A 16,575-nucleotide genomic window follows, 5' to 3' on the forward strand; every position below is an offset into this window, starting at 1 on the left:
AGCGCTCACTCAGTATTCACCTTTTGACAGTGCAGCACTCCCTCAGTACTGACCCTCTGACAGTGCAGCACTCCCTCAGTACTGACACTCTGACAGTGCAGCACTCTCTCAGTTCTGACCCTTGGACAGTGCAGCGCTCCCTCAGTACTGACCCTCTGACAGTGCAGCAGAGCCTCAGTACTGACCCTCTGACAGTGCAGCATTCCATCAGTACTGACCCTCTGACAGTGCAGCACTCCAGCAGTACTGACCCTCTGTCAGTGCAGCAGACCCTCAGTACTTACCCTCTGACAGTGCAGCATTCCATCAGTCCTGACCCTCTGACAGTGCAGCACTCCCGCAGTACTGACCCTCTGACAGTGCAGCACTCCCCCAGTGCTGACCCTCTGACAGTGCAGCACGCCATCAGTACTGACCCTCGGACAGTGCAGCACTCCCTCAGTGCTGACCCTCTGACAGTGCAGCAGACCCTCAGTAATTACCCTCTGAGTGCAGCATTCCATCAGTACTGACCCTCTGACAGTGCAGCACTCCCCCAGTACTGACCCTCTGACAGTGCAGCTCTCCCCCAGTGCTGACCCTCTGACAGTGCAGCACGCCATCAGTACTGACCCTCGGACAGTGCAGCACTCCCTCAGTGCTGACCCTCTGACAGTGCAGAATTCCATCAGTACTGACACTCTGACAGTGCAGCACTCCCGCAGTACTGACCCTCTGACAGTGCAGCACTCCCCCAGTGCTGAACCTCTGACAGTGCGGCGCTCCCTCAATACTGACACTCTGACAGTGCAGTGCTCCCTCAGTACTGATCCTCTGACAGTGCAGCACACCCTCAGTACTGACCCTCTGACAGTGCAGCACCCCCACAGTACTGACCCTCTGACAGTGCAGCACACCCTCAGTACTGACCCTCGGACAGTGCAGCACTTCCTCAGTGCTGACCCTCTGACAGTGCAGCATTCCATTAGTACTGACCCCCTGACAGTGCAGCGCTCCCTCAGTACTGACCCTCTGACAGTGCAGCGCTCCTTCAGTACTGACCCACTGACAGTGCAGCACTCCCTCAGTACTGACCCTCTGACAGTGCAGCATTCCCTCAGTACTGACCCTCTGACAGTGCAGCACTCCCTCAGTTCTGACCCTTGGACAGTGCAGCGCTCCATCAGTACTGACCCACTGTCAGTGCAGCACTCCCTCAGTACTGACCCTCTGACAGTGCAGCAGTCCCTCAGTACTGACCCTCTGACAGTGAAGCAGACCCTCAGTACTGACCCTCTGACAGTGCTGCGATCCCCTAGTACTGACACTCTGACAGTACAGCACTCCCTCAATATTAACCTTTTGACAGTGCAGTGCTCCCTCAGTACTGACCCTCTGACACTGCAGCGCTCCCTCAGTACTGACCCTCTGAAAGTGCAGCACTCCATCAGTACTGACCCTCTGACAGTGCAGCGCTCCCTCAGTACTGACCCTCTGACAGTGCAGCAGACCCTCAGTACTGACCCTCTGACAGTGTGGCGCTCCCTCAGTACTGACCCTCTGACAGTGCAGCACTCCCTCCGTACTGACACTCCAACAGTGCAGTACTCCCTCAGTACTGACCCTCTGACAGTGCAGCGCTCGCTCAGTACTGACCCTCTGACAGTGCAGCGCTCCGTCCGCACTGACCCTCTGACAGTGCAGCGCCCCCTCAGTACTGACCCTCTGCCAGTGCAGCAGACCCTCAGTTCTGACCCTCAGACAGTGCAGCACTCCCTCAGTATGGACCCTCAGACAGTGCAGCGCTCCCTCAGTACTGACCCTCTGACAGTGCAGTGCTCTCTCAGTACTGACCCTCTGACATTGCAGCACTCCCTCAGTACTGACACTCTGACAGTGCAGCGCTCCCTCAGTTCTGACCCTTGGACAGTGCAGCACTCCCTCAGTACTGACCCTCTGACATTGCAGCACTCCCTCAGTGCTGACACTCTGACAGTGCAGCATTCCATCAGTACTGACCCTCTGACAGTGCAGCACTCCCCCAGTGCTGACCCTCTGACAGTGCAGCACGCCATCAGTACTGACCCTCGGACAGTGCAGCACTCCCTCAGTGCTGACACTCTGACAGTGCAGCATTCCATCAGTACTGACCCTCTGACAGTGCAGCTCTCCCGCAGTACTGACCCTCTGACAGTGCAGCACTCCCCCAGTGCTGACCCTCTGACAGTGCAGCATTCCATCAGTACTGACCCTCTGACAGTGCGGCGCTCCCTCAATACTGACACTCTGACAGTGCAGTGCTCCCTCAGTACTGATCCTCTGACAGTGCAGCACACCCTCAGTACTGACCCTCTGACAGTGCAGCACCCCCACAGTACTGACCCTCTGACAGTGCAGCACTCCCTCAGTACTGACCCTCGGACAGTGCAGCACTTCCTCAGTGCTGACCTTCTGACAGTGCAGCATTCCATCAGTACTGACCCTCTGACTGCGCAGCGCTCCCTCAGTACTGACCCTCTGACAGTGCAGCACTCCCTCAGTACTGACACTCTGACAGTGCAGTGCTCCCTCAGTACTGACACTCTGACAGTGCAGCGCTCCCTCAGTATTGACCCTCTGACAGTGCAGCACTCCCTCAGTACTGACACTCTGACAGTGCAGCGCTCCCTCAGTACTGACCCTCTGACAGTGCAGCGCTCCCTCAGTACTGACACTCTGACAGTGCAGCACTCCCTCAGTACTGACCCTCTGACAGTGCAGCGCTCCCTCAGTACTGACCCTCTGACAGTGCAGCACTCCCTCAGTACTGACACTCTGACAGTGCAGCACTTCCTCAGTACTGACACTCTGACAGTGCAGCGCTCCCTCAGTACTGACCCTCTGACAGTGCAGCGCTCCCTCAGTACTGACACTCTGACAGTGCAGTGCTCCCTCAGTACTGACCCTCTGACATTGCAGCACTCCCTCAGTGCTGACACTCTGACAGTGCAGCGCTCCCTCAGTTCTGACCCTTGGACAGTGCAGCATTCCATCAGTACTGACCCTCTGACTGTGCAGCACTCCCTCAGTACTGACCCTCTGACAGTGCAGCATTCCATCAGGACTGACCCTCTGACTGTGCAGCACTCCCTCAGTACTGACCCTCTGACAGTGCAGCATTCCATCAGTACTGACCCTCTGACAGTGCAGCGCTCCCTCAGTTCTGACCCTCTGACAGTGCTGCGATCCCCTAGTACTGACACTCTGAGTGCAGCACTCCCTCAATATTAACCTTTTGACAGTGCAGTGCTCCCTCAGTACTGACCCTCTGACACTGCAGCGCTCCCTCAGTACTGACCCTCTGTCAGTGCAGCAGACCCTCAGTACTGACCCTCTGACAGTGCAGCGCTCCCTCAGTACTGACCCTCTGTCAGTGCAGCAGACCCTCAGTACTGACCCTCTGACAGTGTGGCGCTCCCTCAGTACTGACACTCTAACAGTGCAGTAGTCCCTCAGTACTGACCCTCTGACAGTGCAGCACACCCTCATTACTGACACTCTGACAGTGCAGCGCTCCCTCAGTACTGACCCTCTGACAGTGCAGCGCTCCCTCAGTTCCAACCCTTGGACAGGGCAGCACTCCATCAGTACTGACCCTCTGACAGTGCAGCATTCCATCAGTACTGACCCTCTGACAGTGCAGCACTCCATCAGTACTGACCCTCTGACAGTGCAGCATTCCATCAGTACTGACCCTCTGACAGTGCAGCACTCCCTCAGTACTGACCCTCTGACAGTGTAGCACTCCCTCAGTACTGACCCTCTGACAGTGCAGCGCTCCCTCATTACTGACACTCTGACAGTGCAGCGTTCCCTCAGTACTCACCCTCTGACAGTGCAGCGTTCCCTCAGTACTGACCCTCGGACAGTGCAGCACTCCTTCAGTTCTGACCCTTGGACAGTGCAGCACTCCCTCAGTACTGACCCTCTGTCAGTGCAGCAGACCCTCAGTACTTACCCTCTGACAGTGCAGCACTCCATCAGTACTGACCCTCGGACAGTGCAGCGCTCCCTCAGTACTGACCCTCGGACAGTGCAGCACTCCCTCAGTGCTGACCTTCTGACAGTGCAGCATTCCATCATACTGACACTCTGACAGTGCAGCGCTCCCTCAGTACTGACCCTCTGACAGTGCAGCGCTCCCTCAGTACTGACACTCTGACAGTGCAGTGCTCCCTCAGTACTGACCCTCTGACATTGCAGCACTCCCTCAGTACTGACACTCTGACAGTGCAGCGCTCCCTCAGTTCTGACCCTTGGACAGTGCAGCATTCCATCAGTACTGACCCTCTGACTGTGCAGCACTCCCTCAGTACTGACCCTCTGACTGTGCAGCACTCCCTCAGTATTGACCCTCTGACAGTGCAGCATTCCATCAGGACTGACCCTCTGACTGTGCAGCACTCCCTCAGTACTGACCCTCTGACAGTGCAGCATTCCATCAGTACTGACCCTCTGACAGGGCAGCGCTCCCTCAGTTCTGACCCTTGGACAGTGCAGCATTCCATCAGTACTGACCCTCTGACAGTGCAGCACTCCCTCAGTACTGACCCTCTGACAGTGCTGCGATCCCCTAGTACTGACACTCTGAGTGCAGCACTCCCTCAATATTAACCTTTTGACAGTGCAGTGCTCCCTCAGTACTGACCCTCTGACACTGCAGCGCTCCCTCAGTACTGACCCTCTGTCAGTGCAGCAGACCCTCAGTACTGACCCTCTGACAGTGCAGCGCTCCCTCAGTACTGACCCTCTGTCAGTGCAGCAGACCCTCAGTACTGACCCTCTGACAGTGCAGTACTCCCTCAGTACTGACCCTCTGACAGTGCAGCACACCCTCATTACTGACACTCTGACAGTGCAGCGCTCCCTCAGTACTGACCCTCTGACAGTGCAGCGCTCCCTCAGTTCCAACCCTTGGACAGTGCAGCACTCCATCAGTACTGACCCTCTGACAGTGCAGCATTCCATCAGTACTGACCCTCTGACAGTGCAGCACTCCATCAGTACTGACCCTCTGACAGTGCAGCATTCCATCAGTACTGACCCTCTGACAGTGCAGCACTCCCTCAGTACTGACCCTCTGACAGTGTAGCACTCACTCAGTACTGACACTCTGACAGAGCAGCGCTCCCTCATTACTGACACTCTGACAGTGCAGCGTTCCCTCAGTACTGACCCTCTGACAGTGCAGCGTTCCCTCAGTACTGACCCTCGGACAGTGCAGCACTCCCTCAGTTCTGACCCTTGGACAGTGCAGCACTCCCTCAGTACTGACCCTCTGACAGTGCAGCGTTCCCTCAGTACTGACCCTCGGACAGTGCAGCACTCCCTCAGTTCTGACCCTTGGACAGTGCAGCATTCCATCAGTACTGACCCTCTGACTGTGCAGCACTCCCTCAGTATTGACCCTCTGACAGTGCAGCATTCCATCAGGACTGACCCTCTGACTGTGCAGCACTCCCTCAGTACTGACCCTCTGACAGTGCAGCATTCCATCAGTACTGACCCTCTGACAGGGCAGCGCTCCCTCAGTTCTGACCCTTGGACAGTGCAGCATTCCATCAGTACTGACCCTCTGACAGTGCAGCACTCCCTCAGTACTGACCCTCTGACAGTGCTGCGATCCCCTAGTACTGACACTCTGAGTGCAGCACTCCCTCAATATTAACCTTTTGACAGTGCAGTGCTCCCTCAGTACTGACCCTCTGACACTGCAGCGCTCCCTCAGTACTGACCCTCTGTCAGTGCAGCAGACCCTCAGTACTGACCCTCTGACAGTGCAGCGCTCCCTCAGTACTGACCCTCTGTCAGTGCAGCAGACCCTCAGTACTGACCCTCTGACAGTGTGGCGCTCCCTCAGTACTGACCCTCTGACAGTGCAGCACTCCCTCCGTACTGACACTCTAACAGTGCAGTACTCCCTCAGTACTGACCCTCTGACAGTGCAGCACACCCTCATTACTGACACTCTGACAGTGCAGCGCTCCCTCAGTACTGACCCTCTGACAGTGCAGCGCTCCCTCAGTTCCAACCCTTGGACAGTGCAGCACTCCATCAGTACTGACCCTCTGACAGTGCAGCATTCCATCAGTACTGACCCTCTCACAGTGCAGCACTCCATCAGTACTGACCCTCTGACAGTGCAGCATTCCATCAGTACTGACCCTCTGACAGTGCAGCACTCCCTCAGTACTGACCCTCTGACAGTGTAGCACTCCCTCAGTACTGACACTCTGACAGAGCAGCGCTCCCTCATTACTGACACTCTGACAGTGCAGCGTTCCCTCAGTACTGACCCTCTGACAGTGCAGCGTTCCCTCAGTACTGACCCTCGGACAGTGCAGCACTCCCTCAGTTCTGACCCTTGGACAGTGCAGCACTCCCTCAGTACTGACCCTCTGTCAGTGCAGCAGACCCTCAGTACTTACCCTCTGACAGTGCAGCACTCCCCCAGTGCTGACCCTCTGACAGTGCAGCACTCCATCAGTACTGACCCTCGGACAGTGCAGCGCTCCCTCAGTACTGACCCTCGGACAGTGCAGCACTCCCTCAGTGCTGACCCTCTGACAGTGCAGCGCTCCCTCAGTACTGACCCTCTGACAGTGCAGCACTCCATCAGTACTGACCCTTTGACAGTGCAGCGTTCCCTCAGTACTGACCCTCTGACATTGCAGCACTCCCTCAGTACTGACCCTCGGATCGTGCAGCACTCCCTCAGTACTGACCCTCGGATGGTGCAGCACTCCATCAGTACTGACCCTCTGACATTGCAGCACTCCCTCAGTACTGACCCTCCGGTGGCCTGGATTATCTGGTCAAATCTCTGCCTCGATCTGAAATCAGGACCTTCGAACTCCAATGGGACTGTGATAGCAATCGAGCCGAGGCTGACCCTATTTGTGAGCACAACCTCACCCAGTCTAACCACAAACATTTCCTGACAGCTGTTCCACTGGTATCTTTTGAGCAGTAATATGCCTTTGGTTAGTATTGTCTATTCTTCTATCATCATTTTTTAAAATTTTATTTAGAGATACAGCTCTGAAACAGGCCTTTCGGCCCACCGAATCTGTGCCAACCATCAACCACTCATTTATACTAATCCTATATTAATCGCATATTCCGACCACATCCCCTCAATTCCCCTATCACCTTCCTATACTAGGGGCAATTTATAATGGCCAATTTACCTATCAACCTGTAAGTCTTTGGCTGTGGGAAGAAACCGGAGCACCCGGAGAAAACCCACGCGGCCACAGGGAGAACTTGCAAACTCCGCACAGGCAGTACCCGGAATTGAACCCGGGTCGCTGGAGCTGTGAGGCTGCATTGCTGACCACAGTGCCACTGTGCCGCCCAAATCATGCCTCCTTTCATTTCTCCACTCTTAGGTGCTCTGCCCTCCCAATTCCCTGCCACAACCCTTCAGTACTCCTCGACCTTCCTTTTCTCTTGCTGCCATCCCAGGCTTGACTCCATCCAAGATAAATCTACAGCTTCCCTCTGTGCCTCTCAGCAATCCTCCAAAGGGTTCCTCGAGACACTCAGCACTGCCTCCTTAAGAGCAGCAGCTCCAATTGCCCTATCCTATTCTCTTGCTGATCTACCCACTCAGAATGCCCACTGTGGCTAATCTTGCCAATCTTACTGTCCAACTCACTGCTGACCCTGTGGATTTTGCCAGCACATCAGCTCTCACCTGCCCTCTCCGCATCTCCCTCCACAATATCCATTCATTCAGAAGCTTATTGTGGAAGAATGCATTGACATCATGACCTTAACAGAAACCTGGCTGAGGAGCGATGACACTTTTCCACTTAACGAAGCCTCCCCGCCTGGTGATATCTTGCACCACTTACCCGGTCAAGTCCGTCACAGTGGTTGTGTGGCACTTAGATCACCAGATCACACCTTTGCCTGACCCTCAACTCCTCCGTCACTTTCTTCTCATTTGAGCATCTCAGCTTATTCCACCTCTTTCACCTCTCATTCTAAATCATCGTTCGCAACTGTCCTCCCAAATATGATACAAATATTCTCACTGAAATATCTTCGCTGCTTCTCTTCCTCAGCCTCTGCACTGAGCGACTGCTCATCCTCAGTGAATCCAACCTCCATTTCAACTCATCATGTTCTCTCTCCTCTGAGTTCACTGCCTTCTTATCTTCCCTAAATTTCTTCCTCCATGTAAAAACTCCCCAATGCACGGACACCCCCGCTAACTTTGCAACCTCACATGGTCTTGCTACTCCCATCTTGTCAATTACAGATAAGATACTTCCTTGTATCGCTCTCCACCCACTTCTCCCTTCCACACCCAACCTTACCTCCTTCTGTATCCTCCCCAGGTAATAAAATATCCCCCAGTTCACCTACAACTGCACTTTCAAAATCTCCATTGTCCAGCCTTTGGCTCTCCGTTTACCACAGCGTTACTGCAGCTACTGGTTTGCTCAACTGTATCCTCACCATCTTTGCCCTTGTCCACAATAAAACCATTACTCTCTCTCACCCTGGCCATTTCCCCGGTATGGCCCTCATCTCTGCTCCCTCAAGTCTAAGGGACGCAGATTTGAAAGAACATGGTGGGCAACTGGTTTAACCATCCACCGCTCGATCTGACTGGACCACATAAAGCACCATCGGGTCCTGTTCTCGTCTGCTAAAACTGCTCACTATTCCAGGATCATCCTGGGATGCAAAGATAACCTCCGACTTCTTTTCTCTACTGCAAAGCATCGTCTTAAACCCCACTCCTTCACTCTTACCTCCAATAATAAGTGTGAGGAGCTCATCGACTTCTTTATCACTATGATCGAGACCAATCAACTGCCTCTGCTGTGTCCCTCCCTTTCACTAGCCCACATGGTCAAACTTCCTCTAACGCTCCCACCCCCCTGCTCTAGCCCTGAACTGGCTTCTTTCTCTAGTTTCTCTCCTATCTCCCCTTATACCCTCTCTGAGCTCATCTTGCCCATAAGACCCACCTCCTGCTCCCTCGATCCTATTCCCAGTAAACTGTTGATCACCCAACATCCCCTCCTGGTCACTGTAATATTACTTGTTCCTTTGGTGATCTCTTGTAAGACTCACAGGACTATTCAACAGTAATATTCAAAGAAAACATGGGTTTTATTATACTTTAACTGGAACATTATTCCCTCAAGATTATTCCATAAAACGCTCCGAGCTCCAGGACCGGCTGCCTGCTTTGATGCACAGTCAGCCAACACGGCAGGCTAAGCCGGTTGGGTAGGCCCGTGTCAGAGTCAGTGTCTGACTTCTGCCAGAAGCATTGAGGAAACTGGGCGGGACCTAATCCCAAAACTGCCAGTGGGCCCAGTGGAGCCAGGTTGACCTTTGACCTTTTGGTCTGGCTGGTTGTGTGCTTGGCTGATTAATACATGAGGAGGCTAGGTCCAACCCATCAGGTCTCACACACACTGCAGTGGGGAGGTGGGGTGGGGTTGGTGGGGAACTCTTTGGCCCCGACTGGGACCCTGAATGCTTTTATTCATTGTGAGAGTCACTGGCATGGCCAGTGTTTGTAGCCCACCCCTATCTAATTGCCCTAGAGAAGTTGCTGATGGGATAGCCAATTAGTCCCACTTCCCTGTTTATTCCATATAGCCCTGTAAATCTTTCATTTTCCAGTGCATATCCAACTTCCTTTTGAAAGTCACTACTGAATCTCCTTTCACTAGCCTTTCAGGCAGTGCATTCCAGATTAAAACAACTTGCTGTGTAAAAAAAAATGTCCCCTCATCTTGCCTCTGATTCATTTAAATCAGAGTTTTCTGGTTACCGACCCTCCAGCCACCGGAAACAGTTTCTCCTTATTTATTCTATCAAAACCCTAGTTGATTTTGAACACCTCTATTACATCTCCTCTTGATCCTCTCTGCTCTAAGGAGAACAACCCCAGCTTCTCCAGTCTCACCCCATAACGAAAATTCCTCATCCCTGGTAAATCCCTTCTGCTCCCTCTCCGAGGCCTCGACATGCTTTGAGGTCTAACATTAGAGAGTGGAGCTTCCCCCGAAGTCAGTGCCTCTGACCCCCTCTCACCCCATCAGCACCTGACCTGGAGGACTCCGATCCTCAGGGTCTCTCTGACAAATATTAGGACCATTGGCAGACAGTAGGAGTGACAACAGGGTCCAGTGTCACCCTCAGTGTCCATACCTCAGGAGGGATCGACACAATCTAATATTATCTGGAGCATTTGGTCTGGTGACTCTGCGAACATCGTCAACAATCCTGTCCCCACACCCACAGACATGGACTGAGAGATTGTTCCACCCCATCCCCACTGCTGACAACTCCTAACAGCCCATGTCTTATGTTGGATACAGTTGAAATAGTCACAGATAGTCAGCATGGCTTTATCAGGAGGAGATCGTGTCTAATTAACTGGATTGAATTTTTCGAGGCGGTGACGAGATGTGTAGATGAGGGTAAAGCAGTTGATGTAGTCTACATGGACTTCAGTAAGGCTTTTGATAAAGTCCCGCATAAGAAGGTAAGAGCCCATGGGATCCAGGGCAATTTGGCAAATTGGATCGAAAATTGGCTGAGTGGCAGGAGGCAGAGGGTGATGGTCGAGGGTTGTTTTTGCGAGTGGAAGCCTGTGACCAGTGCTGTACTGCAGGGATCGGTGCTGGGACCCTTGCTGTTTGTAGTGTACATTAATGATTTAGACATGAATATAGGAGGTATCATCAGTAAGTTCGCAGATTACACGAAAATTGGTGGTGTCGTAAATAGTGAGGAGGAAAGCCTTAGATTACAGGATGATATAGATGGGCTGGTAAGATGGGCGGAGCAGTGGCAAATGAAATTTAATCCTGAGAAGTGTGAGGTGATGCATTTTGGGAGGACTAACAAAGCAAGGGAATATACAATGGATGGTAGGACCCTAGGAAGTACAGAGGTCAGAGGGATCTTGGTGTACTTGTCGATAGATCACTGAAAGCAGCAGCACAGGGAGATAAGGTGGTTAGGAAGGCATATGGGATACTTGCCTTTATTAGCCGAGGCATAGAATATAAGAGCAGGGAGGTTATGATGAAGCTAAATAAAACACTAGTTAAGACACAGCTGCAGTACTGTGTACAGTTCTGGTCACTACATTATATGAAGGATGTGATTGCATTGGAGAGGGTACAGAGGAGATTCACCAGGATGTTGCCTGGGCTGGAGCACTTCAGCTGTGAAGAGAGACGGGATAGGCCAGGGTTGTTTTCCTTAGAGCAGAGAAGGCTGAGGAGGGACCTGATTGAGGTATATAAAATTATGAGGGGCATTGATAGGATAGATAGGAAGAAATGTTTTCCATTAGTGGAGGGCTCAATAACCAGGGGACATAGATTTAAGGTAAGGGGCAGGAGGTTTAGAGGGGATTTGAGGAAACATTTTTTTACCCAGAGGCTGGTTGCAATCTGGAACGCACTGCCTGAAGGGGTGATAGAGGCAGGAACCCTCACAACATTTAATAAATATTTAGATGAGCACTTGAAACGCCATAGCATACAAGGCTACAGGCCAAGTGCTGGAAAATGGGATTAGAATAAGTAGGTGCCTGATGGCCAGCACAGACACAATGGGCCGAAGGGCCTGGTTTCTGTGTTCTATAACTCTATGACTGTATGACAGGCCACAGGCTCCCTGGACCAGCAGCTGGGACACAGGTTCCTAAAAGGTCTCCAAAAACATGATGAGGAATACCAATAGACTCCAGTTCAGTACTGAGGGAGTGCTGCACCGTCAGAGGGTAGGTACTGAGGGAGTGCTGCACAGTCGGAGGGTCAGTACTGAGGGAGTGCTGCACTGTCAGAGGGTCAGTACTGAGGGAGTGGTCGAAAACGAGTCTCCCGAATGGTATGTTGCCTCCCAGGTGCACGGGTCAGGAATGTCTCAGATCGGCTGCAGAACATTCTGAAGGGGGAGGGTGAACGGCCAGTTGTTGTTGTGCACATAGGCACCAATGATATAGGTAAAAAACGGGATGAGGTCCTACAAGCAGAGTTTAGGGAGTTAGGAGCCAAGTTAAAAAGTAGGACCTTAGAGGTAGTAATCACAGGATTGCTACCAGTGCCATGTGATAGTCAGAGTAGAAATGAAACCATAGTCAGGATGAATGCGTGGCTTGAGAGATGGTGCAGGAAGGAGGGGTTCAGATTTTTGGGACATTGGGACCGGTTCTGGGGGAGGTGGGACTATTACAAATTGGACGGTCTACACCTGGGCCGGACTGGAACCAATGTCCTTGGGAGTGCTTTTGCTAACGCTGTTGGGGAGGGTTTAAACTAATGTGGCAGGGGGGTGGGAACCAAATGAGGAGGTCAGTGGACAGTAAGGAGGTAGTAAGGAAAGCCTGTAAGGAACTAGATAATGAAGTCAGCGGGAAGAGTAAGGGGAAGAGTAGGCAGGGAGCAGATGATGAACGCAAAGGGAGTGGTGGTCTGAGGTGCATTTGTTTTAATGCAAGAAGTGTAGTAGGTAAGGCAGATGAACTTAGGGCTTGGATTAGTACCTGGGAGTATGATGTTATTGCTATTACTGAGACTTGGTTGAGGGAAGGGCATGATTGGCAACTAAATATCCCAGGATATCGATGCTTCAGGCGGGATAGAGAGAGGATATCACAGCTGTGCTGAAGGAGGGCACTATGGAGGACTCGAGCAGTGAGGCAATATGGGCAGAACTCAGAAATAGGAAGGGTGCGGTAACAATGTTGGGGCTGTACTACAGGCCTCCCAACAGCGAGCGTGAGATAGAGGTACAAATATGTAAACGGATTATGGAAAGATGTAGGAGCAACAGGGTGGTGGTGATAGGAGATTTTAATTTTCCCAACATTGACTGGGATTCACTTAGTGTTAGAGGTCTCGATGGAGCAGAATTTGTAAGGAGCATCCAGGAGGGTTTTCTAGAGCAGTATGTAAATAGTCCAACTCGGGAAGGGGCCATACTGGACCTGGTGTTGGGGAATGAGCCCGGCCAGGTGGTTGAGGTTTCAGTAGGGGACTACTTTGGGAATAGTGATCACAATTCCGTAAGCTTTAAAATACTCATGGACAAAGACGAGAGTGGTCCTAAAGGAAGAGTGCTAAATTGGGGGAAGGCCAACTATACCAAAATTCGGCAGGAGCTGGGGAATGTAGATTGGGAGCAGCTGTTTGAAGGTAAATCCACATGTGATATGTGGGAGGCTTTTAAAGAGAGGTTGATTAGCGTGCAGGAGAGACATGTTCCTGTGAAAATGAGGGATAGAAATGGCAAGATTAGGGAACCATGGATGACAGGTGAAATTGTGAGACTAGCTAAGAGGAAAAAGGAAGCATACATAAGGTCTAGGAGGCTGAAGAAAGACGAAGCTTTGAAAGAATATCGGGAATGCAGGACCAATCTGAAACGAGGAATTAAGAGGGCTAAAAGGGGTCATGAAATATCTTTAGCAAACAGGGTTAAGGAAAATCCCAAAGCCTTTTATTCATATATAAGGAGCAAGAGGGTAACTAGAGAAAGGATTGGCCCACTCAAGGACAAAGGAGGAAAGTTATGCGTGGAGTCAGAGAAAATGGGTGAGATTTAAACGGGTACTTTGCATCGGTATTCACCGAGGAGAGGGACATGACGGATGTTGAGGTTAGGGACAGGTGTTTGATTACTCTAGGTCAAGTCGGCATAAGGAGGGAGGAAGTGTTGGGTATTCTGAAAGGCATTAAGGTGGACAAGTCCCCAGGTCCGGATGGGATCTATCCCAGGTTACTGTGGGAAGCGAGAGAGGAAATAGCTGGGGCCTTAACAGATATCTTTGCAGCATCCTTAAACACGGGTGAGGTCCCGGAGGACTGGAGAATGGCTAATGTTGTCCCCTTGTTTAAGAAGGGTAGCAGGGATAATCCAGGTAATTATAGACCAGTGAGCCTGACGTCAGTGGTAGGGAAGCTGCTGGAGAAGTTACTGAGGGATAGGATCTATTCCCATTTGGAAGAAAATGGGCTTATCAGTGATAGGCAACATGGTTTTGTGCAGGGAAGGTCATGTCTTACCAACTTAATAAAATTCTTTGAGGAAGTGACAAAGTTGATTGATGAGGGAAGGGCTGTAGATGTCATATACATGGACTTCAGTAAGGCGTTTGATAAGGTTCCCCATGGTTTGCTGATGGAGAAAGTGAAGGCGCATGGGGTCCAAGGTGTACTAGCTAGATGGATAAAGAACTGGCTGGGCAACAGGAGACAGAGAGTAGCAGTGGAAGGGAGTTTCTCAAAATGGAGACGTGTGACCAGTGGTGTTCCACAGGGATCCGTGCTGGGACCACTGTTGTTTGTGATATACATAAATGATTTGGAGGAAAGTATAGGTGGTCTGATTAGCAAGTTTGCAGACGACACTAAGATTGGTGGAGTAGCAGATAGTGAAGGGGACTGTCAGAGAATACAGCAGAATATAGATAGATTGGAGAGTTGGGCAGAGAAATGGCAGATGGAGTTCAATCAGGGCAAATGCGAGGTGATGCATTTTGGAAGATCCAATTCAAGAGTGAACTATACAATAAATGGAAAAATCCTGGGGAAAATTGATGTACAGAGAGATTTGGGTGTTCAGGTCCATTGTTCCCTGAAGGTGGCAACGCAGGTCAATAGAGTGGTCAAGAAGGCATACGGCATGCTTTCCTTCATCGGACGGGGTATTGAGTACAAGAGTTGGCAGGTCATGTTACAGTTGTATAGGACTTTGGTTCGGCCACATTTGGAATACTGCGTGCAGTTCTGGTCGCCACATTACCAAAAGGATGTGAATGCTTTGGAGAGGGTGCAGAGGAGGTTCACCAGGAGGTTGCCTGGTATGGAGGGCGCTAGCTATGAAGAGAGTTTGAGTAGATTAGGATTATTTTCATTAGAAAGACGGAGGTTGAGGGGGGACCTGATTGAGGTGTACAAAATCATGAGAGGTATAGACAGGGTGGATAGCAAGAAGCTTTTTCCCAGAGTGGGGGATTCAATTACTCGGGGACACGAGTTCAAAGTGAAAGGGGAAAAGTTTAGGGGGGATATGCGTGGAAAGTTCTTTACGCAGAGGGTGGTGAGTGCCTGGAACGCGTTGCCAGCAGAGGTGGTAGACGCGGGCACGATAGCGTCTTTTAAGATGTATCTAGACAGATACATGAATGGGCAGGAAGTAAAGAGATACAGACCCTTAGAAAATAGGCGTCATGTTTAGATAGAGGATCTGGATCGGCACAGGCTTGGAGGGCCGAAGGGCCTGTTCCTGTGCTGTAATTTTCTTTGTTCTTTGAGTGCTGCACCGTCAGAGGGTCAGTACTGAGGGAGTACTGCACCATCAGAGGGTCAGTACTGAGGGAGCGCTGCACTGTCGGAGGGTCAGTACTGAGGGAGTGCTGCACTGTCAGAGGGTCAGTACTGAGGGAGTGCTGCACTGTCAGAGGGTCAGTACTGAGGGAGTGCTGCACTGTCGAAGGGGCAGTGCAGAGGGAGTGCTGCACTGTCAGAGGGTCAGTACTGAGGTAGTGCTGCACTGTCGAAGGGGCAGTGCAGAGGGAGTGCTGCACTGTCAAAGGGGCAGTACTGAGGGAGTGCTGCACTGTCGAAGGGGCAGTGCAGAGGGAGTGCTGCACTGTCAAAGGGGCAGTACTGAGGGAGTGCTGCACTGTCGAAGGGGCAGTACTGAGGGAGTGCTGCACTGTCAAAGGGGCAGTACTGAGGGAGTGCTGCACTGTCAAAGGGGCAGTATAGAGGCTGTGTTGCAGTATTAGAGGGGCAGAACTGATTTGGTGTTGCGCTGTTGGAAGTGCTTTTTTTTGGATAAGTTATTAAACCGTAGCCCTCTCAGGTGGATGTTAAGGAAACCACGGCACTATTGGATGTGAAATGTCCACTGCCCTCCCTCCCTGTCCTGGCCAGGTTCCTGGTCTCTGCCCTATCAGAATCACATCTGCCCCCCACTACTGCTGAAGGCTGTCTTGTGTCTGTGACTGTCTCCATCCACCAACCCATGCAAACGACCCCTGTTCCCCTCCCACCACCCTCCCTGCCCCACCTTGTGCATTGTGCTTGGCTGATGTGGGGGGCAGAGAATTTTGGCCTCCTTCGGTGATGAATGGAGAGTATCTGGTAGCTGGGGGGATGGTAGGGTGATGAGGGCGATGGGGGAGTTGGAGGGTTGTGGTGTGAACCCCTGTTTCAGTCACTACTTTTGGGAAGGAACGGGACATTGTTTGGCTACTGAGGGTGACAGTTTCCCTTCCATAAGCACAGCCTTTGATGGCGATCTCTGAACCTAGGGGATGTGTTGACAGGGTGGGTTGAGGAGGGGTGAGTTGAGGAGGGATGAGTTGAGGAGGAGTGAGCTGAGGAGGGGTGAGTTGAGGAGAGGTGGTAGGAGGGCCGTGTGGAGCATGAGCATCATCATCGACCTATGGGCCCACTCGCCTGTTTCTATGTTGCAGACTCCAATTAATTATGTTAGAGATCATTGAAGATTTCATACTTGCACAGAGAATCTCTCGCACCAGACCAAACCAGCTAA

This window comes from Heterodontus francisci, chromosome 8, assembly GCF_036365525.1.
Source record: "Heterodontus francisci isolate sHetFra1 chromosome 8, sHetFra1.hap1, whole genome shotgun sequence".
NCBI classification, from domain to species: Eukaryota; Metazoa; Chordata; class Chondrichthyes; order Heterodontiformes; family Heterodontidae; genus Heterodontus; species Heterodontus francisci.